General features: G+C 45.4%; 1 protein-coding gene across 2 annotated transcripts in view; it reads left to right on the forward strand.

Annotated features, from left to right (window-relative positions):
- The first annotated feature begins 1,159 nt into the window (after window positions 1-1,159).
- The window catches only part of ARHGAP32 (Rho GTPase activating protein 32), a 175,606-nt gene continuing 154,563 nt past the window's right edge, over window positions 1,160-22,202 (forward strand). For both annotated transcript variants that reach the window (XM_052697070.1, XM_052697076.1), the window contains exon 1: window positions 1,160-1,378. The gene's annotated coding sequence lies outside the window, so the exon portion shown is untranslated. The remainder of the gene's footprint in view (window positions 1,379-22,202) is intronic.

Genomic DNA, 22,202 nt, shown 5'->3' on the forward strand with positions numbered 1-22,202 from the left:
TTTCATGTTGCCTTTGCAATGTCAGCATTGATGTCAGCAGGAGGTCAGAACGCACTGCAGCCCATGTGAGCCCAGGTGCATCATGCCAACACAGCTCAGGGTTGTTCCCCACTGTGCCTCAGGGCCCACACTGCAGGCAGAGCAAATGCTTTGCAATGAAGGAATAAATGCACAGCAGCCATCAGATGTTTAACCTCTGCGGTCACCAAATGGCAGGGATAATTATCAGGAAGGATTTTCCACATCGTGTACAGCCAGCAAAATCAAGTCATGTGTTTCTGACAACGCTGAGGGTACAATAAAGCATCTATGAAACACACCGCCATTATGAGCAACTGGGGTTAGTTCCCAAAGCACAGCTTGGAAGGGTGATGGCTCCATTCCTCCTGCTGCCACTGCAGGGACAGCCCCAAACAACCGCACTGACCTCAGTGCCCTGCTCGACCCCCATGCGAGTGCCACCTCTTCCTCTCACAGCCTGGCCTCAAGCTTCAGGCTCAGGATCAAGATGAAGCACTCACCCTGCTCTCACTCCCCATGCAAAAGCCCAGCACCCTCACCAGCAGCCCTGATGCTCCCAGGCTTCTATGCAATTCAGTCACCCTGCTGCACTGAGACCGCCCCTGCTGCAGCCATCGTTCCCACTGGCTGCAGGCACTCTGACTACACTGCAGCCCCTTGCTCCAGGCATGCTCTGCAGCTCCTCTTGCACCCTGCGTGCCCTGTACACCCCATGTAGCTTCCTGAATTCTGCATGCCCTGCAGCTCCCCTTGCACTCTGCACGCACTGCAAGCCTTCTGCAACTTGTATGCGCAAGAGACCCCTGTGCACTGCAGCCCCTTTGCACTCCACATGCACTGCACCCCCCTGCACTCACTGCAGCCCCCCTGCACGCATTGCATCCCCCCTGCAGCCTGCATCCCTCCTGCATGCACTGCAACCCCCTGCACGCATTGCACCCCCCCTGCACCCTTCCTGCACGCACTGCATCCCCCCTGCACCCTGCACGCCCCCGTCCCGCCGCGCGTTCTCGCGCTCCACCGCCGCGCGCTCCCACCCCGCGGCCGCCATCACGCGCGCGACCCAACCGCCCCCTCCCACCCTCCGCCGCCGCGCAGCGCCCGCCCTTCCCCGGCGGCGGGGCGGAGCCGGGCGGGCAGAAGCAACGCGCATGGGCCCCGGTTCGACACGGAGCTTTTTTCTGCGCCGGGGAACGCGCGTGTGAGGGGGGTGTGTGCCGGTTGGATGCGGTTCCCCCTCCCGGAGCGTCCCCCGGCGGCTCGGCGCCCGTCGCCCCTTCACCTGTCCGGACGGCGACCATGGCGGCGGCACGCGGTTGGTAGGCGGCGCGGAGGGCCTCCGCTGCGGCGGGGCGAGGTGAGAGCGGGGCGGAACGGAACGGAACGCTGCGGGGAGGAGTGGGGGGTGCGGGGCTTTGTCAGCGCCGACGGCCGCGCTGCCTCTCGGGGCCGCGAGGGGAGCGAAGGAACAGCGCAGCGAGGCTCCATCTCCCGCCTGTGGGTTCCTGAGATTTTTGTCCTTGTTTTGTTTTCGTTTATTGTTTGTTTGTTTGTTTTGCATCGGGAAATCGCGGCGCGGAGGCGGTTTGAAGGAGCGCAGCGCACGGCCGCGAGCTCGGAGCTCCTCGGAGCGCAGAGCTGCGCCGCTGCCGCCCGCCTCGTGCCGGATCCTCCGCTGTGCTCAGCGCCCTTTGTGCGGTGGGCACGCGGCCATTCGGAGTCGTTTAAAGCTCCCCTCCCCGATGCGGGGGGATCCCCGCACATCCCGTGGTTCCGGAGCTGCCCCTCGGACTACGTGCGATGCGCTGCGGGAAGGGCGTTGGGTGCGCGGGGTGCGCCGGGCTGGCTTGGCCTCCCAGGTTGGCTCAGCGCTCCGTGCGGTGGGGATGGCGGTGTTGGGTCTTCAGAGGGAGGATCCGTAGCGCTGTGGGTGAATTGTGGCTTCAGGTACGCCTTGAAGCTTGGCAGCGCGTTCGTAGTTAGATCGCTGGTTTCGTAGAGCGGTTTGTGTCGGAAGGGACACAAAGGCTGTCTGGTCCCAGTCCCTGCAATGCACAGAAACACCCACAGCCCCATCTGCTGCTCAGAGCCCCATCCCTGACCACGGCTGCCTGCAGGGATGGGGCACTGCTGCCTGTGCCCGTGTGTCCCTGCTGTCCCGTCTCTTTCTCTGCAGAGAATCTATCTCAAATCTCAATCTCCTGCTCCGTACCGGATTGATGGCTTTCTAATTATAAGAGGGTAATGGGATCAAATCATCTTTTGTTGTGCTTCTGTACTTTTCACGTGAGATAGTGCAGAAAACAGCACTTTGGACAGAGACTTGGATGGCCTCTGCTCCGTCCCAACGTGTGGTGTTGGCCAATATTGTCATTGGGAAGAATGCAATTCATTGGAATATGTGAAAAGTGAAGGAGGTGGAACCTTAGAATGTGCTATTTCATTTCAAGAAAGAGAAATAAGAATGGAGAGATCCCAAAATGGCACTCCTTTCAGCATGGAGTGGGATGGTGGGGCTTTGGAGAGCAGGATAAGAGTAAATCTGCCAAGTGTGGGAGTTCTGAGCAGGGAACCTTTTCCACAGAATAGGGATGAATGCTCTACATGGACTTGTTTTGTGTCATGCAATTTCATTCCTGCTGCACAGATGTCTCCTCATCGTAGTTTAGCAAAATTAGATTAGGCTTGACTGAACAATTTATTTTGACTGGCAAGTAAATTATTACATATTCTTTATGAGAAAGAGCAAGCAAATGGTTCTTGTGAGTGGAATGATTTGTTTTCATGAGGCTTACCAAAGGTTTTATGGAGTACCAGAGCATGCACCCTTCTACGTCTGCTGGTTTTATGAAGTTTAAATGCACTGGAGCCATCCAGAGGAATCATTTTATTGCTTTGAGGACATACAGTGATTGAGATAATGAAATGGGAAAAGGAAAATGGAGAGGCTCTGACAGCGCGCTCTTTGTAACCCCTGCTATTTGGGGATGCAATGGAACTGAAAGTATTAATATGAAATTAATAATGTACAGAAATATTAGTTCATTACTAGAGGCAAATGGTTGTTAAATAGTTCAGCTTGTAATCTTGATGTGGGACTTGTTTATTTAAATGTATTTATCAAGATTTTGGAGAAGCGAAGGGTATTTGAGGCAGGTCAGCAAAGCTGCCACTGAGGGGATGGATTTTCTAGAGTTGTTTGCATGTTTGAAGCTGAACATTGCAGTGTTGCTGTGTATCTTTCTGATGCACTGTGAGGTATCCAGATCCCGGTTCTGGACGTTCTGTTTTCCTGCAACACAAGTGGGGGAAGTACAGTGATGTCATTGAGTTTCTTTTTCAGAAGGAAAACGTTACTTTGCCATTTAAATGCATTGTTTTGCACGCAGTGTCAGCCTGTATTGTGGGAGGATTGCAGTCAACTTCCCTCATTTCCACACAAACAGGATCTCAGTAACACCTATTTCCAAAAATAGGAGTGTTTTTCCTATTTTATTATGTCTAGAGGTGTTTGTATAAGTGACAAAGATTGCTGTGGGTTCCCTTGGCCTTTGACAGAATCACAGAATGGCCAGGGTTGGTAGGGACCTCAAGGATGATGAATCTCCAACCCCCTGCCACATGCAGGGCCTCCCACCTCCCCATTTAATACCAGACTGGGCTGCCCAGGGCCCCATCCAACCTGGCCTTGAACACCTCCAGGGATGGATGGGGCATCCACAGCCTCTCTGGGCAGCATTTGCTTCCTTCTCTCCAAAACGAGAGGAAGATGTTGGCCTCTGAATTATTTTCCTTTGCATTTCCTCTTAGCACGGTCTCATCAATGATGCTATTGTGTCACAGCTGTTGGCTCCATCCCGTTTTGGGTGATCCCCGGGTGCGGACAGAGGGAGACACAAAAAGAAACGTGGGGAAATCTGGAGGTTTTGCATCGGGACGCTTGGGCTGATTGCTCTCCTGGTGCTGTGGCTGCTATCGGTGGGCACGGCTTTGTGCTGCACCTCAGCCTGGTATCACAGTGAGCTGATGGGGAGGTTCTGTGTGCTGAGCTGAGCTCGTTCTCCTCCCGTGCACGACTCGGAGCTGTAAGGAGAGAACGCGTGGTGCCTTCAGTGCCTGCCTTGAAAGCTGTTCCGTGTCGCTGCTGGGATTGCGGTCTGTAATGCCGTAACGTGAAAGGAACAAACTACAGCACATCAGCGGCTATTTTTTTCCTAGAGGGGAGGGAAAAGAAAAACAACAAAAAAAAAAGTCAATTTAGTAGCTGGGGGTGGTGAAGCAGGTCCTCCGGTCCGGCCGGTGTGAGGACGTTAATTTTCATAGCGATTGCCATTGTGATGCTAATCTAGGAGCTGCCTGGCTGCGAGCCCTGAGCCAAAGGCACGGGGGATGTGCGTGCCGTGGGCATTAAGGAGAAGCATCTCATTACCAGCCAGCTATTGTTATGGAAATGAGGTCTCCCAGCCAACCAGAGCTTGGAGGATGGCATAACGTGAGGAGGTCCAGCTGCGGGTCATCGACTCGTTTCGAGCTTGTCTGGTTGAAACAGTTTCTTTTCAGCGTTAGTTTTGTGGTTTTGTTTGTTTTTGACTCATAGCTGGGAACAAATCACTGTCACTGAACAGTCGAGACTGGGGAACTTGAGGGAATTTCAATGTATTGTGTTGGGTGAAAAGTGTAGGAAGGCAGAGAAGCTGTCTGTCAATACAGCAATGTGACGTGAATCCTGCTTCTGCTTTTACTGCTGTACTTTTGCTGTACTTCCCTGCCGGTTTTTCTGCATTGCCTCGGTTCTGCCCTTGTAAAGCTCTCCAGGTGTGTAGGTGATGTGACCCTCCATGTGTCACTTGGAAACAGCTACACTCAGCCTTGCTCACGGTGTGTATTCAAGCCCTAGAAATTGTTTTAGAAACTCTAGGTAATGGAAAAGCCTGAGAGAAGTGCTGCAGGTGTGGCAGATGGCACAGCTGTGACTGAGCTTGGTTCTCCTGTGAAGGCTCCTGCTGGCCTCTGCCATGCACACACACTGGGCTGCTCCTAAGAGCATTACAGAGCCTTGGTGCTTTTCAGTTATTTGATGCTTTCTGTTCCTGGACTCGATGAGACCAGCTTGCTGTATCCTTGTGTAGTGTCACGTTATTTGGAAATGGCTAAATTAATTAAAAACTGCCCTTTGAAGTATTTAGTAAATTGGATTTGCTTTCCCAGCAGTGGACAGGAAGTTAATCGTGTCTAAGCTGATGTTGACTTCTGCAATCTGATTTTCCCTGCAAAGAAACTTTATTACCTAGTTGTTAAATGCACGCTTAATTAGGCGTTGATTGTTTAAGCTGATAAACCAGCGCTACCAGGTTTGCTGCAATCAGTTTGGTACATATGCCATGCATGCGCTTCCTTATCTTTTGTTTTTTGGTTGAAGCACAATCTTAGCTACCTTCATTCTAATTATTTGAGTAGATTTATTGTTTTTCAAGTGATGATTATGACTGAGCTGATGGCATTCACTGGATGTTCTCTCGCTGTTTACTGACATGTATAAATCTGGGTTTTATAGTCTCATCTGTGGATGTTATAGCAGCATGGCTCTGCTGCCCTTCTTTTAGCCCATAGCTTAGGAAAAAGCCTTTTCTAAGATGACTCCTCTTCTGAAGTCATCGTTTTAAGAGCCCATGCTCGGTTTGTTTTGCTTTTGTAGCCAAATTGCAGCATTTGGAGCAAATCCTGTTGCTGTAGCTTGAAGTCTCCAGCTGAAGGGAGAGTACAGCGTAAATTACCGATCAATGATTCATTCATCCTCTTGTCAACTTAATTGCTCTCTCTGAGGAAAAAAAATAAAGAATTGATTTAAGTGGAGGCCCATCCTTCTGAGTCCGTGCTGCTGTGTGGTAAGAAGTTCAACTTGGTGGCTCAACCCTCAGCAGAGCTTAATGGTGTCTTTGGATGGAGCTCTCTGCCACCTCGCCTTTGAGCCCCTCCACTGCTGCTTTGGTTTCACTGAGCCCTTGCTGGAAGCTGCAGTGCTTCCATCTGGAAGCTTCCAGTGCTTCCATCTCTTCCCAGGGTGCCCCATCTTTTGCCTTTCCAGAGCTCAGCTTCTCATCATTATGGACGGAAAAGCATTGATTTAGAGTATGCATTAATAACCCTCTTAAGAAATCAGAGGAAAAACTGGGTTTAAATCATTAAACCAGGATGATAAGTAGTTTGAGCCTGCCTTCTTGGGGATTACAGGATAAAACGAAGTGCTTTAACATCCCTGAGGTTTTTGGTTGGATGGAGGGTCACTTGGTCAGCTGCAGCCTGAGATACGGCCCTGGGTTTCCTGACTGTGGGTTTTCAACATGAGGGTCACGGAACGAAGCACAGCATGTGGATAAACCCACTGTGATGGTTCAGATTTATCTTGTGTGCTTCTGTTTACTTTAAGCACGCTTTATACCAGATCTGCAAACTCTCAGTGCTGCGTTATTCTTGGTTTGGTCTTTTAAAGGCTCTTATGCCTTACAGCTAGCATAAGGCAGGCGAACATTTCTTCTAGACAAAGCGTGCTCATGGGACATCCCATAGTGTGAATCAAACTCGTGCCGTTGGGTAATTCAGCAGCACAGATGTGGTGCTATTCCCACAGCCGTGGTCCCACAGTGCAGAGCAGGGAAGGTGACAGTGATGGAATTACTGCTGGTGACTTGCTTTTGAGATGCAGGGACGGAAGGTGGTGTTCTAAAAGCTTTGGCATCACCTACTGGCAGATGGAGATCATCAGTTTTGCTCAAAATAACTGTCAGGAAGGTGCTGGGTTCTTATAACTCACTTGAAAATTCCTATTTCTTCAAGAAAACCATGTTTAATGTTCTGTGTATCTCATTATCGGAGTTATGCTTAGCAGCAGATGAGTGTCTATTAAAATGATGAAGTCTTTTACTTTGGTACCAATGCTTGCAGGCACTGGGTAGGTGTGCGTTCTCAGTATTCAGAGTGTTCAAGGTTCATGCAGGTGCTCTGCGGGGAAAGGAGAGTACAGTCCTCATGTTTTGAAAGCAGTCTGGTACCTTTTGGTGCTGATGTGAGAACAGAAGTGACAGTGGCATTTGGAGAACTAAGGGACCTGGCTTGAATTCCTTGCAGCTGGAGAAACCATGGAATATCCCGACTTGGAAGGGACCCATTAAGATCATCGAGTCCAACTCATATGGAAGCACACATATACACACACACATAGCTAGAAAGCCCTTCTTTGAGCATAACTTCACTCGTTACAAGAGCCTTTGTGTATTTGTTGGGATTTACCCTTTTCCTCCTTGTTATGATTCATGAATGTCTTCATTAGACTTCATAATAGCCAGCTTATATGCTATAGCCTGAAGACATGATATATTTAAAAAAAAAAGGGAGGGGGGGGGGAAGAGGGGAATATCTTTTGTGATTAGAGCTGTACAGGAAGCATCTCTAGAGAGTCAACTCCCAATTCAGTAGGAGCTGTTAATTTATATTTGAGGTTTCGCTTCCAGTCGCTTGTCTCTATGGTTCTCATCTCCTCCTCGCACCCTGGCTGTGTAAGAATTGCAGCATTTGGGTGTTGTTGTTTTCAATGTGTATACATACAGGAGTGTTACTTTAGAGCTGCTGACAGTCCTCACTTTGCACTGAAGTGTAGAACGTGTTCACTCGTGTGAACTCATGAATGAGTTTAATTTAAACACGGATATCTTCTGACACAATTTGTGCAGCAGAATGCGTCGCTTCTTCCTCACTTGTATCCGTATGTGATGTGTTTGCTGGAGCTTGGTTCAATAGCTGACTGAATCAGTGGCTGTGTTTCACAAAAAGTTCTGATAATTTATTCCTGAAGTGCAAATGAGATTCCGTGGTCCTTCAGCTGAATGGTGCTTAAGGCAGCTTGGTGTGGAAGGCGAGGTCCCTGGTAACTGCTGCAGCCCATTTCATTGAAGAAACAGGAACAAAAGTTTGTTTGTAACTCTGCTGGAACGGAGAACAAAGGCTTTGGGGACCTTTGAACCTTTGTGGCTGCGCATCTGAAGGAAGAATTGTTCAGGAATGGGAAAAGCTGCCAGAAGAGCAGAGCTGTGTGTTCCCTCCATCTTTATGCAGCAGGGTTTAATGACCACATTTAAAGCAAGGAAAGTAATTAATTGGAAGATTTCTTTCTTGTTCTTCCTACTGCTCTGCTTATCAGCCATGCAACGATGGTTATCCTATCAGTTTTTGGTTTTACTTTTTTATTGAGCCAAGGTTTCTTTTAATTATTTCTTTTTAATGATTGCATTGGCTTCTTCCTTCTTGTTTCTTGAAGAAACCTGCTGGTTGCTTATGTACTCAGATGCATTTTCTTTTTTGGTTGTTGTTCTCCTGTGTGTGTTTGCATTCTCTGCAAATAACCTTGGCCCTGGAAGTGCTTTGTTTCCCCTCTTTCTGACTGCACTCTCATTTCACAATCACTTTTCACTCTATGGTGGTCATCTCTCCAAGGGAGGCAGGAAGGAGTAATCAGTGCTCTGAAAAACTGCTCCTCCTGTGCAAGGTGTGCTGCCTGGTGTGCTGCGGGTTGGTCTCCATCAGTTTTGCATGTGTGTGCATGGCTGGTGGCAGCTGGGTTGAATTTTATTCTGATGTTGGTGTTGTCTCTTCACTCTGCTTTCCAGCTGGCCCTAATGGAGAGATACCTCAAACCATTTCTGTTGCTTCTTAAAACTTTTGTCTTCTTCCTAGCCTTTGCTGGCGCTTTCTGTAAGGTTGGGCTGTGCTGAAGGAAAACTCACCCTTGTGCCTTGCAGTTGTGTGAAGCCTGGCTCCTCAAAGTGTAGCTGAGCTGTAGAACAGTTGTGCTGCATCTCTGAAGCTCTCAACGACATTACAGGTGTTGCTTTACTCTCTGCTTCTCCTCTGATAGATGCACAGCAAGCTGAACTGCTCAAACCTTTCATTTTAATAAGATTTCACTGCGCATAGTGCTCTTTATCTGATACTTTGCCAGTTATCCACAGAGCAGTAGTAAAGTGTATAACAAATCCAATAGATCCTTGGCCATTCGGTTTCATAGACATGCTGTATTAATTTGTGGATAATGCAGCTATCTGGAGTAGCTCTGGGAGGCTTTCTGAGCATATTCACCTACGCTGCAGGAAAATCTTCCCTGCTTTCCATCGCTCAGCACAGGAACTCCTTGCGTTTCCCTTTTGTCAAACACCAGGTTTAAGAATTAAGCCACAGTTAACTCCTATGATTAAAAACAGGAAATGCAAACGTATAGATTGGTGCTATAGAGAACTCAATTTGTCAGCTCTTATCTCTGGAGAACGTGTGTGGAGGAGGGCTGCCATATGGCTGCTAAATATAACACAACTTTCTCCTGCAAGCGTTCAGGAAAGTACAGAAGTTCGCAATCTGCTATCTGTGCTTTTAATAAGAAAGTGCTGCAGATTTTAAGAACCTTCTGAGTGCAAACTGAGGTGATGGGAACAGAGCCAACAAGTAATGTAATAAAATGCAAGCGTTTCCTGAGGAGGTGACGTTGGCTGACACAGGGGTGAGGTGCTCAGCATCTTGCAGATGCCCATCCCTTTGTTAGCAGTTTCTGTAAAGCAAGATGGTGATGCAGGCTGGGTGATGTCAGCTGTCAGTGCTCCCTGCCCCCTGGCTCCAATAGCTGCCATTCTTGCTTGCTTCAAGCATCTGCATTGTTACATCCCTGCACTGAGATGCCACAGAGCTTGGGCTCCTGCTGCAGCTGTTTGAACACACAGCTTGATTACGGGCATTCCAGATTTGTCTTCAAAAGATCTTGTTAATTTACCCAGCTTTTATGTTTGCTGGAGGTGCTGCCAAGGCACAGATGATTCTGTGTTCTTAAGAATACAGATGTAATTGAAATATGGTCACGTTTCTAGTAAATGATTTAATCTGTAGGTAAAATGTTAGGAAAACCCAGCCGTGCACGTTCTGCAGCACAGGATTTCTGCTTGGATTTCAGTGGTGGACATTTCTGAAAAGCATTTTGCCATGTATGTCAGTCATGTTATGGTGGGGAAAAGCTTATGAAGAAAAGCAGATCCCCAATGCGATCTAGATGTAATGTCTTCTCCCTCCCTGTGCTTCTTCTGAAGCTTCATGTAACAAACTGTATAATCTAATGGCTAAGGATGTGTTATTCTGGGCAGGCTTTGACAGCTGAAGTGAAGATTTAATAAGTTTTGAATGGAAACAACCAAAGTAGGTGCAGAATTTCTGATTTAGACATTCTGAAGTGCTTTGCTAATGTTAGCATGTGAGCAATTCTAGGGCTGCACTTAGGGATAAAAGGTGCTATGCTGAAATATCTGATAGGAAGAGCTTATCCTGGAAGAGAATCAGAAGAGAAACTGTATTAGTTGTATTCCTTAAGGCCTTTGGAATATTTCAAAGGGATGGGTATAGTTTTACTGATGGGGTTTTGGTGGCTAAAAACACAGTCAGGCAAATCCCAGCTTGTTGGGGCAGGGAGTTCCTTTGTGCATTGGAGCACATGTGTGCTTTCACTGCTTTCTCTATGAAGTTCAATTGCAGGCAACAAAAATGCACTTTGTTGTTCTTTAATAATAAATAACAACGCAGCAGTTTTGATCTTGAAAGCACTGCTCAGACCTTAATTAATCTTCATAATAGCGCCTTGGGAGAATTAAAAGTGCTCCCTGTGCTGTTGGACAAGGAGCTCCTCAACCTGGAGATGTGAGAGGGTTTGCTTGGGCTGTGTTGCTGGGATGGTTGCTCTGATGTTCCTGGCGCTGCTCCTCCATGCTGTGCTGCTGCTCTCATGGATGTGTTACAATTCTCACTAAAATCCTAAAGAATTGCAGCTGTAATTTTCTTTCTGTATTTTTTTTATTGCCTAGTTTTGAATTCCCATCTGAGCGTTACCACTTATGCATAAGCATGTTGGAATTCCCCTTTGGGTGTTTCCATAGGCACAGCAAGGTGTAGGTTTGTGTGTGTGGATGCTGAGAGCAGGGATGCAGAATTGCACCTCACAAAACCTGGCCCACAACTTTTTTGTTGCAGGAATGGCAAATAGAAGAACATACAGCCCTGGATAGAAAGTGTCTGTCTCCTTCCTCTAATCTTCCTAGTTCTTTATCAGGTTTAAAATGAGGAGGAGGAATTAATGCAGATGCTCAGTTTTCAAAGCTCTTCGTAGGTAATTGTTAATTTGCATTAAAGAGCACATCCTGGTCTGAATGCCTGTAGCATACATTTGGAGAATGAAGTAAGAATAGCAGATCAAAACTGAGGCTGTCCAACTCATCTGCAGAAGCAGTTTGTGGAGCTTACCATGGAGAGGCAGCAATCTCTCCAAACAGTCCCACATGGAGCCACTGTTCATGTCTATGTAGTTGCTGGCATGGCAGAACCAAGGTCAGGCTGCTTAATTCTGTCCCAAAAAGCAGAACAGTTTTACATGTCCTGAGATGCTCCAATATAACAAGCAGCCCCTGATTGGTTTTCCTGCAACCAACTCCAGCTTTGACAGCAGGCGCTGGAATTTCTGCTGCTGGTTGCACCAATTTGCATGAGGAATGGATGTGGGCCTGTGTTGCAAAGCAGAACTGTTGGCAACCGGTTGAACAAGTTGGAAGGGTTCTCAAGTAGGAAGAGCAAAGTCAGCAGAATCCTGTAACTGATGTGAAAACCCTGTTAGGCTTCACCTGGTGACCTCGTCATCTCAGAAGAACTTGCTGACAACACGGTGCTCCCAGCTCTGCTTGGGTGAAGGGCTTTGCAGTGTTCTCTACTGTGGTCCAGGAGCTGCTGATTATTTGGTGCATGCATTCCAAGGGGAAATCTGCAAAGTGATTTATTTCCACTCTTCTAATTTCCTAGAAATGCCATGAGTTCAGCTGGCTGAGGGGCAACTTTGAATGCTGATTTGCTTAGAATAGAGGATGCAGAACATCCTCGGGAAGCTGTGAAGTTTTCAGGCTTTTGTGATTTCATAAGCACCGTAGGAATTTTTATTAGCAAAAAAGTTTTGCAACTGTGTTTTTCTTAGGTTAGGTTTAGGAGTTCTGTTCTTCTGTTTTTTTGATAGGTGAAACCTTCAAAGTGAGGGAACTGCAATCTTGTAATGTATGAATTGCGCCACCCCAAACCTTCTGCTGCCTCATCAACAGGCAAGTGAGAATATAACTTGTGCACAGTGGTTGCTTACACAGAGTGGCCAAAAGGAAAGGTCTTGGTAACCAAATACCCACATTATTCTGCACCATCTGGGTCTGATCACAGGTATGTGAAATTTGATGGGTTGAGCTTTCAGAAGAGCTTAGATCTCATTCCTTTCTGAGGAATACGCTGCAATAACACTCCTGGTTTAAAAATAACATTTAAGGATATGAACTTGAATACCTTTCACAAGTTTTAAAGCTCTTTCTACAAATACAGTGACCTCAGTGAGATGGCAACAAAGGGGTGAGGGTTTTATTATGCCTGGAATTCATTTCTGAGCCTTTGTGCATCCCCTGGGAAAAGCTTTTCTTCCTTCCTGGAATGTGTTCCTGGTGTTGCCTTGCAGCAGACTTAGCTGGGAGTGGAGGGAATGCATTATCACCTGAAAATAAGGTAAAATCTCATTCCTGCTTAGCATGGCGAGCATTACTGATGCTTAGCTACCTAGAAGGAGCTGTACAATTCCAGATGGAAATATTTGATGCATTAGTGCCCAGGCAGGTACGGGTATAAGTGTTAGCTCTGAAATCTTCTAATTCTTGCTTGAAATTTGCCAGCAAGTTGTTAGACAAAGTTACTGAGTGGCTTGGCTGTGTATGAAGGATCCTTGTAAGATGTTGTCATTGTATTTAACATTCCAAAACATCATCATAAGCAGTGTGTTCTCTTCCCAAGTGCTGAATGCATTAAATCCAACTTATCCATGTGGTTTTCAAGGGCCAACGCTTCCGAGAAAAGCATGCAGAAGGGGTGTGTGGAGTTCTTGAGTTGGTTCAGAAGGTCTGAGTTCAGCATGTCTGACAAATGAGTAACTGAGAACTCAGTGAGGCTGTTCATGTCGCTATGGCAAGAAAAACCACCTTTGTTTTAATGTGGAGATAGCATGTGGGTTCAGTAACTGCATCTTTTGTCTGCAAGTGTCAATGGTAGCAGTGGAATAAGACCTGGATGCCTTGTAGCAGCTGAAGCTGTGTGCAGTGGGCTGACCTGCCTGTTGTTTGGAAGGTTATCATTCTTGCTTCGCTGCTTCCAGCAAGGTGTGCTCCATTTGTGTGGGGGAACGGGGATGACGCCGAGCTTCAGCCAATGCTTTTCAACTGCTGGTTTATTAGGGTTGTTGCTGACTGACATATGGTATGGCATACGGTGCTATTTACCACCTCCGTGTCTGAACTGACAAGGAAATGATTTATTTATTTATTTAGCATTTAACTCCATTAAGTACTCTTAGGCACCATCCAGCGGTACCCCGGCCAAGTCAATTTACAGTTTGCTTTCCTTTTGTTTATCCCATCTGCTTGTGACTGTTTTCGTTGGCCGGGCAGGATGATGTGAAATTGCTCTGTAGTATGGAGTCAAGCGTTGCATCTCCTTTCAAAGTCACCCTGGTTCTCTCCAGAAATAAGAAACCAACTTGAAACACTTGGGCACAACTCCCAGGGCCACAGCAGGAGCTGCTGGGTTTGCTGTCTTCCAGCACTGCTGTGCGACCACTGCAGTGAGGATGCTCTTTGTCTTTATTACTGCTGTCTCAACAGCTGCTTTAAGGATTCTACTTAAGCAGATGTGTGGCTGTGTACACGTGTGAAGGTAAGTGGAACAAATGCTTGAGTATGGGTTTATACGGAGAGAGATGAAGAAAGGTCTTGGTTCTACTGATGTAGGAGGGCTCGTGTTTGCATCTGCCCAGCTTCTATGAGATACTCCAATTTCTTCTGTGGATTCTGCAGTTTTCCAGCAAGAAGAAAGCACTGTGAATGTTTACAAACAGTTTGAAGAGTTCTCTTCACTCTGATTCTACTTTTCTTTTCCATTGGGAACAGCCTGACTGAAATGTGGGCATACATTTCCATTAAAGCTGTCAGAATTTCTTGCTACTTGTCACACTTCCCTTCTGTAATCAGTCACCTTGTGAACGTTCACATTGAGAGAAAGCAATTCATGTTTTCCTCCCCCCTTGCTAGGCCTCATTTTCTTTTATTTCCTGCTCACAAAGGTAATGCTTACTCTAAACAAGTAAACTTCTTTAGGCTGTTAAAATGACTGCATTCTCTGCTTGCTGCATAGGTAAATGCAGTAAGACAGATAAATTGCAAGCAAGGTTCTGGCTTCCAACGATTTCCCAAATTTCTCCTCTGTCCCAAGTGAGAAAAGCTCGTTTTGGAATGTAAAATATTGGTACTTTTGGTGTATTTAATGCAAAGTGTATGAAACACGTAAAGAAAAGGTTTTTGTGTGGGGTTGTTATTGTTGCTTTTTGCCATTGCAGTTATTAGGCTTTCCACGATGTCAGGCTCTTTCTCCCAACAGAAGAAGATATTTTCTACTTATATGAAGCTTTGCAAAGATGAAGAGGTTCAAAACTGAAAAATCTGCATGCCATTGAAAATTCTCTTAACTTTTCTATTGTAAATCATTTTTATGTAGGTACGTGAGAACTGAAGGATAACACGAAGTAGGGAAGCAAATGTAGGTGGTGTGGGATGTTAAAGACCTTAAAACAAGTGGTGGAAGCAGATTCTTCCTGACATTGCAAGAGAAAGCTAAAAAGAGAATTCTCTGGCCCTGGTGTAAATGCTTTCATCCATGGGTTGACATTGGAGCCCCAGCATTTAGTGGGGATATTACTTTAAGTAGAACCTTTGGGGCCATAATGTTGGTGGTGCTGAGACATTAATTTCTCTTTTCATCATTAAGTTCCTAACTCTAAAATGGATGAGCCCTAATTTCCTTGAACAGAACCTGAAAGTTGGATTTGAGCTTTATTTTTTTTTTTCTGATGTTGTGAAAACAGCCTGAAAGGTTAAGAAGAAAACCAACAAAAAGTTGTCAAATTACTTCTCATTAAACAAACCCAAATCCAAGCCTGTTTATTTAGCCTGTGTTTTTTAGAAGCTTTCTTAGGTTGCTTTTTGTTGCCTTTAGTATAAAAGGGAGATGAAATGTCCGTGTTTTGGAAATGGAGATGAATCCCTCTGAAGTGTCTTTAACAAACCCTGCTTCATTTTGATGTCCATCCTTTGGAGGAAGTGTTGTCAGAGCTGTTGAAGTTTTCCCTTCTTTTGATGTATGAGCGTTTGAGATCTCTTCAAAATCACTTTTACTTTAAACAGTCCCAAATGCAGCCACGAAACGAGGTGAGCAGAGAAAGCAAATGACTGATGAGTAAGATTTGATCAAGAATTTCTAATTTAGCCAAAAGATAAAAACTAGTTTTCCAACCCTCGTGTTTCTGTTCACGTGCCCCATATCAGCTTATGGTCTGTGAAATCAATTGCATGCCTGTAGTTGTGCAGATCTGGTTGGTTTTCTTATTGCCCTTAGTGAAGTTCAGGATGCTGGTATGCGAAGCACTTTTGTTGAAACAGTTTTATTTCATACCAGTTAAAAAATAGAGGGCTGTAACTGTACAGTGTGAACTCTATGGGGGGCATTTGTGCAGTCCAGAGGGGATGTTTGCTCTCTTTTTCTAAGTGTGCTCCAAGAAGAGCAGGAAGGTATGGCAGCATTGCTGCTGGATGCTGTCTGCATCTCTGAGCGCTCAGTGCTCTCCTGTGTTTCATGATAGCCACAGTTCTGGTGGAGATTTTTGTTTCTGAGCAGTAACATCCTGAGGTGAGTGGTGTATAAATGTGATGTGCCAATAGAAGCTATCTGTAGTTTGAATTCTGCCCGTGATACGTTATATACTACAGATTTTTCAGGGGTAGAGGTGTAGGGTTGAGCCTTCGATTCACTTTGATCCATGCTGTTTCTGACAGTTGAAATGTTATTGACCAAACACATATTTATGTTTGTTCAGCAGGAATATACCTTCCGTGAGAGCTGCCATCTGTTCTGCTTATTCTGCATCTGTGGGTTTACGTTTTTTTTCCTTCTGGGTGGACTTGCTCTTATTTCTGAAATCTGTAGTAGATGATTAATAGCTTTCTTTCTTAAAAATGCCTTCCGCCAATTCATTATGTAATATAATTGCACCTTAATACAAATACAATTTAAAGCAACCAACTGCTATGAGACCTTCTCTTTCATTTTTCCTATTGATGGACTTGCTGGGTGTTTGCCTGATGCAGCTTCCATTGCCAGCAGAGGAAGTTTTTAACTCTTCCTCCAACAGGTTTGATGCAGTACAGTGCTGTGAGTGTAGTTGTGCTGCAGCACAGCCAACGTGCAGCTTTATTGCCATGTAACGATCTCTTCCTCTCATATTGTGTAGTTATCACATTAAGCTGTGATCCATCAAGCTGGTTCAGCTGCAACTGAGCTGCAGCAGGAGATTATCATCTCCCCAGTGCTCCCTGCTGTCCCCTCAGGCCTGCTGCTCTTTGTGTGCACTTGTCACTCCTTAACCCAATTCTGCCAGAGCACTCTAGGTTAGGAATACAGTAGTTGTGGTGCTTAACATAACCAGAGAGATTTGAGAAGTCCAGGGATGGAGCTGGAGCTGCTGCTGTGGCTTTAGGAACTGAAGCAGCAGAAATATCAGGGACCTTAAGAGTAACATCAGTGAGGATTGCGTTTGATTTCAGGGTGTATCCTGCAGCAGTGGTCGCTGTGCTCCTGCTGACTTGAAATGGATTTGAAGTTGTTCAGCTTTTATGAAGAAGCCAGCACCAAAGTCAGCAACAGTGGCAGTTAGGAGATGTCCTGGTGCTGTAATGGAGGTGAAACAGGGAAACTTTTAGAAGGAATCCAACCCCCATCTCTTCTGAGAATGCTCTCCTTGCAGACAGAAGTTTTCTGACAGCTCTGGTCTTTGCTGTATTAACTAAAGCAGTGCAGATCTTGTATTTTGTAATGAACAGGCTGTAGAAATTGTGTTGTGACTGTGGATGTCTGAGCAATATGATGCCTTTTAAAACCAACATGTGTGTCTGTTGCAAAGCTATCTCGATTAACCTGCATTTCATGGCAGATTGGCTACAATTCCTTCAGCCTGCCATTATTCACCATCTTGGAGAAGTGAATATTAACAGTCACTCTGATTTAAGTAACACCTTTCCTTTGATCTAGAGGGGCACAAGTTATTCAGGAGAGGAGACTTGAGCTGAGCAGAGCAGTGTGATGTATGAAGTGAGCTGGTGAATGTGGATCCATCTTCTCAGATTATCTTTGCCTTCATATCTCAGTCTGCTGGTTGGAAGCTGCTTGTGAATATGCAGCAAGAAAACTGTTCTGAAATGATTTTCCTCACATCTTAAAAATAAATTGCTTTAGGTGATGACCTCAGTTATTGAAACCATGAAAGACTGGGGCTGAAGACTGAAGGTTTCTCTTTCCCTGCTCGTTTATTGATTTTTGTCATCCTTTTAATATTCAAGGTTATCCCCTCTTACCACCCATTGCCTTGAACATCATTCTCTTTTCTGCAGAGTTTATCTCCTAACAAAGTAAGAGCTTGTTCATTCCTCCCCAGCAAAGCTGTGATCTGTGCTGTCTCCTGTGATGTCACCTGCTGTAGAGTGCTTGCATCTTGTGATGTGCTGCTCAAATCTTGACTCCGAAGCTCTCTGCAATGGTGACAAATAGAGTTAATCCCCTTTTACAAGTAGGCAGCATGAACTTCCCTGATGCTGACTGTAATCAGTGTTAGGTCTGGGCAAATACTTTTAATCTGAGACCCTTCTCCAGTTATTCATCTGGAAGGCACAAAGGAGCACATATGGCCACCACCCTGGTACGCCATCCTGCACTGTGTGTGTGTGCATCCATTGCTTGGTGCTGAAGATCTGTTCTGAGTTTCTGTTGACAGAGCCTTGGAAGTGAGTCCATCCCTTCTCTTTAGTGTCACCAAAGCTTGGGCCACAGCATTTGTTGCTTCTTTTTCCTTCCTTCTATACAGACCAAGTTTTGGTGCTGACATTGTCTGGCCTACATTTTTAAATGTAGGTTATCCTATCTGACAAACCCTACGTTTTGGCTGCACCTTCAGGAACCTGTGTGTCTAAGAGGAGGTCACCACTTGAGCCTGGGGGGAAGAAGTGGTTTATTGAATTGCACTTTTCTCTTTGGATCCTCTGAGTGCATTACGTGTGATGCTGCTCTGCATTGGCCCCATGCATTTGGCCAGCACAAATAGAAGTGTGCAGTACAGCCAGAGCATTGCTCTCCTGAGTTCTGGGTCCTGAAGGCTGGTGTGTCTTTAGATTTCACTCGTTATATCATGTTAAATCTAATCAAACATGTGCAAAGTAGCTTTCTGTAGCCCATTTTATGACAGCGTTTTTGATGGTGCAGAACTTTTTCACCTTATATCCATGTTGAATAATTCATGGCATTAACAAGTTTATGGCGAGGCAGAATCGTTTGTGCCCTGAAGCAAATACACTAAAATTGCAAACTTTGGATCCCACCAGAGACACATCCCTGTTGGACACGCTGTAATTGTGATCCGTGTTTCATAAACGTTGCAGTGGAGATGTTAGACCTAAACAGCAGTGACACTTCATGGTGTGTCAGTGCAAAGCAGCTGCCTCCATTACAGGTGGAAATAAAAGAACATATATTAAGGGGAGAGTAACCTCTGCTTACTGGGCAATAAACTTGCTAGACAATAAGGAAGCACTGAGCACACAGAGCTATCAGAACGTGATTTCAAAGCCTTCCCTTGGATTCTTGTTAAGTAATGCTTTTGATTAACACTGTGCTATTCAATATACTGCCTTTCTAAGAAGCTGAAAGAAAAAAATCGATTTAATTGTAAGATAGATTATAATCATTTGAATGCTGCTTAGAGTGATGCAGCTTCAAATTTTAAGATGACTTAACAACAAAAATCTGTGTTGGTTAAGCATGTATCCAACATCTTTTTTTTTTTTTCTGAAGTCGTTTCACTGTATTTGGTTTCAGATTGCTTCTTTCCTTGTGTTTCAGATTGATTTTCATTCAAATCTTACGTTGTTCTGCAGAGTGCATACAAAAAATACGTAAAGCTGTGTAGTTGTGACCTTAGCAGGAACTGGAATGTGTTTTCCTTCTTTCATGGATAGATTTTCCTTAATGAAGTCTCAATCCTATGTCCTCCCTTGACTCAGACATCTATAAGTACTCCCCTTGGTCGGAACAGAGCAAGTTAGAATGGAACAAGTGGTACAATCAGAAATCTGGTGAAGGTGGGAATGTGTGTCACCAGTGTGGCTCGTTTCCCTGTGTTTAGATTGGAAGGTCTTTGACAGTCCTGGACATACTGTTACCCTTCATTAGGGCTCACTGGAGTTCAACAGCCCCAAATGCTTTGGTATGTGAGATGTGTATTCCTTTCACTAAGGCCATCTGTTTTTAAATGCAGAAATAAAGAGTGCTGCATGCCTCAAAAACTTAATCTACAAAATAAGCAGTAAAATGGAGTCTCTGAAAAGGATACTTCAATGAAAACCCAAGGCTGGAAGTCAGATATGGGTTATAGTCTTGAAGTTGTTGCTGAGTTGCTTGTGATTTTTAGGCAGCTCTTCTGTGGGTTGATAACTTGACCTCACAAAATGGATGAGGCAATGAAGGATTGACCAAAAAGAGAAGAAAACTCAACACATCACACTCGAAAGGGAAAGAATTATAAGGTTAATTTGTGTAACGTTTGCCAAAGACGTGAAAGATCCTTAGAAACAGGATGCTCAACATTTGAATGCTGAGCGTTTCAAAACGACTTTCTCATGTAGTTTTGGTGCTGACATATAATTCCCTGGGTTGAAGATGCTGAAAGCTGAAGCTGTCACCCTTTGCTAGCCGGTGCTAAGTACATGGGTAACAATGTGCTGTCAATGGAAGGTCCCTGCACTCTTTGATGTTTTGTCACTTCTCTGATTCAAGTGGAATTCCCACATTTTGCCCTGTGTCTGTCGGTTCTGGTGGGAGCTGGGGCACCCTGTGGGTCTGAATCCCCCCCCATGGGTGCAGGCTGTGCCCCCACACGACCAAAGGCCCCTAAGTGGGGTTGGAGCCGTTTGGCTTTTTGTCATTGAGGTTCTATGAGCAAGATTGTTCACTTTTACTATAATTTAACGACTTAACAGCTTGTGTGCATAACCAGCCTTTAACTCTCCAAAGGCCTGATTGCAAAGGCTGTCTCTAGTTAGCGTGCTCCTCCTTTCTCTTTCATTACATGTCAATGCACCGGGTTAGGAATCTTATTTCAGCCTCTCTCTGGATCTAATAGTCCTGTTGACAGAAGTGAAAATCTTTCTGGAGGGTGGCAGTGGAGCAGTGGATGTGTTAAGCCTCTTGCTTTCCCCCCTCTGCTTGCAGTTTTAATTCCAGTTCAGCATCCTATCCAAATCTGCTATTGCATTTCGCTAATCCTAAGAAGCTGAGTTGTTGGGTTTTTTTTCTCCTCTAGAGGAATTTTAATTATTTTTGGTAGCACACATGTAAAAAAGAAATCGGAAAAAAAATCCCTCTTCCTGTAGAGTGAGTTTGAAGTCGTTGCTATTGTCAGCTCTCAGTGGGTTACTGGAGTATAAATAAATTAAAGGTGGGGGGGTGATCTTTTGTTAACAGTGCATTCTGCTTCTTGTGGCTGCTATGGTAACAGATGAGGGAGAGACATGCTTGCATGGTGAAGCTTAATGGCAGAGCAGCAGAATGTGGTGAGGAATTTAGCTGGAGGAAGAAGGGAAGAGAGCCCAAATCCTTTAGCAGTGCTGTGAAATGAGTCACCGATTCAGGCAGATGGGGAAGGACTTCCACGTTTATTTACAAATGATTTAAGTCAGGTTGTGTTGGTTATATTTAGAGCAGGAAGAGGGGCAGTCTGGAGCTTTGGGGAGCAGTAAATGAGGAGGTGCTGCCATTGTTTCTTAAATGGAACCCTGAATGCCTTTCCTGACTCGAGACCTTTGCCAGCAAGAGCCAGTGGGCTTTCTGCCTCCAGCCTTTAAGATTTCAGTCTGTAGAGGTGAATTTTCTGATTCCACCCTACTGTGTTAAAAATGAGGGTTTTTAACCCTTTCGTTCTTTGGGGGGGTAAATGGTGAATGTTGTGATTCTGCTTTTTCCTTCTGCACCTGGTTAGTGTAAAGCATTTCTCACACACTTCAAAGCTTTGCTGGAATAACAGAACTCGGATGGAATCAGGAAGGGAGGGTTTATGGCAAAGGCTGCAGAATGTCATCTTCTGCCAAGCCTGGCTTTAGGTAGCGCTTTGAACCTGACAGATGTGATGAACCTGATTCTGTGCTCATTTAACTAGTGGCCTCTAGTTTTTAAACCCCAGAACATGTAGAGGGGTGGATTTTCTTTTTCCCCATCTGTGTTTTGGCATTACTGCTATGCTGAAGTACAGAGCTCCTGGGGAAGGGAATTGTCATCTCAAGTTTTTCTTGGTGAAACATCGGGAAGGAATTTATAATCACTGCTTCAGTGGGAGGTTTTGTGTTAAGTACAAAGTTCTGGAGCACAGAATGTTTTCTTGAGGAACTTTACCTGAAGGTTTAGCATTGTGGATGGTGTGCAATGGAAGTGGCTCCCAAGGTGAGCAAACACCTCACTGTCAGCAAACACAGCCAGAGAGTGTGACTTTCACTGCTGTGAAGTTTTAAATGATGCAGAGTGTTTGTAAGTGAGTCTGGGGGAGAAGTGGGGGAAGGGTTTGCAAGAACAAGTGAAATGTGGGATCTGTTTGGGGTGAGGATGTTTAGAAGGTTGCCAGAGAAAGAGTGGCAATAGGACTGTTATTTATTTTAGAGGAGAGGTGGAAGACATGAGAAAAGGATGAAGGATGTTGCACGAGGAGCATCTTGGCCGTGCCAAAGGCCAAAAGAGCCAAGCAGCATTTGCCTGCTGCACAAATTGAAGGGGGGGGGGAGTTGGTACTGTGAATGGTGCTTCCTTCTTTACAACTGGAGAGCCAGGGGAGGAATTGAACAAGATACAGAAGGCAGAAAAATACCTTCTTTACTGTAGATGCTATTGGACCAAAGCGCCCTTGTGCACCCTGGAAGGGCATCCCAGCATGATGTGCTTTTGGAGGTGGC

Source organism: Tympanuchus pallidicinctus, unplaced genomic scaffold (genome assembly GCF_026119805.1).
Source record: "Tympanuchus pallidicinctus isolate F22 unplaced genomic scaffold, pur_lepc_1.0 scaffold30, whole genome shotgun sequence".
In the NCBI taxonomy this organism is placed as follows: domain Eukaryota; kingdom Metazoa; phylum Chordata; class Aves; order Galliformes; family Phasianidae; genus Tympanuchus; species Tympanuchus pallidicinctus.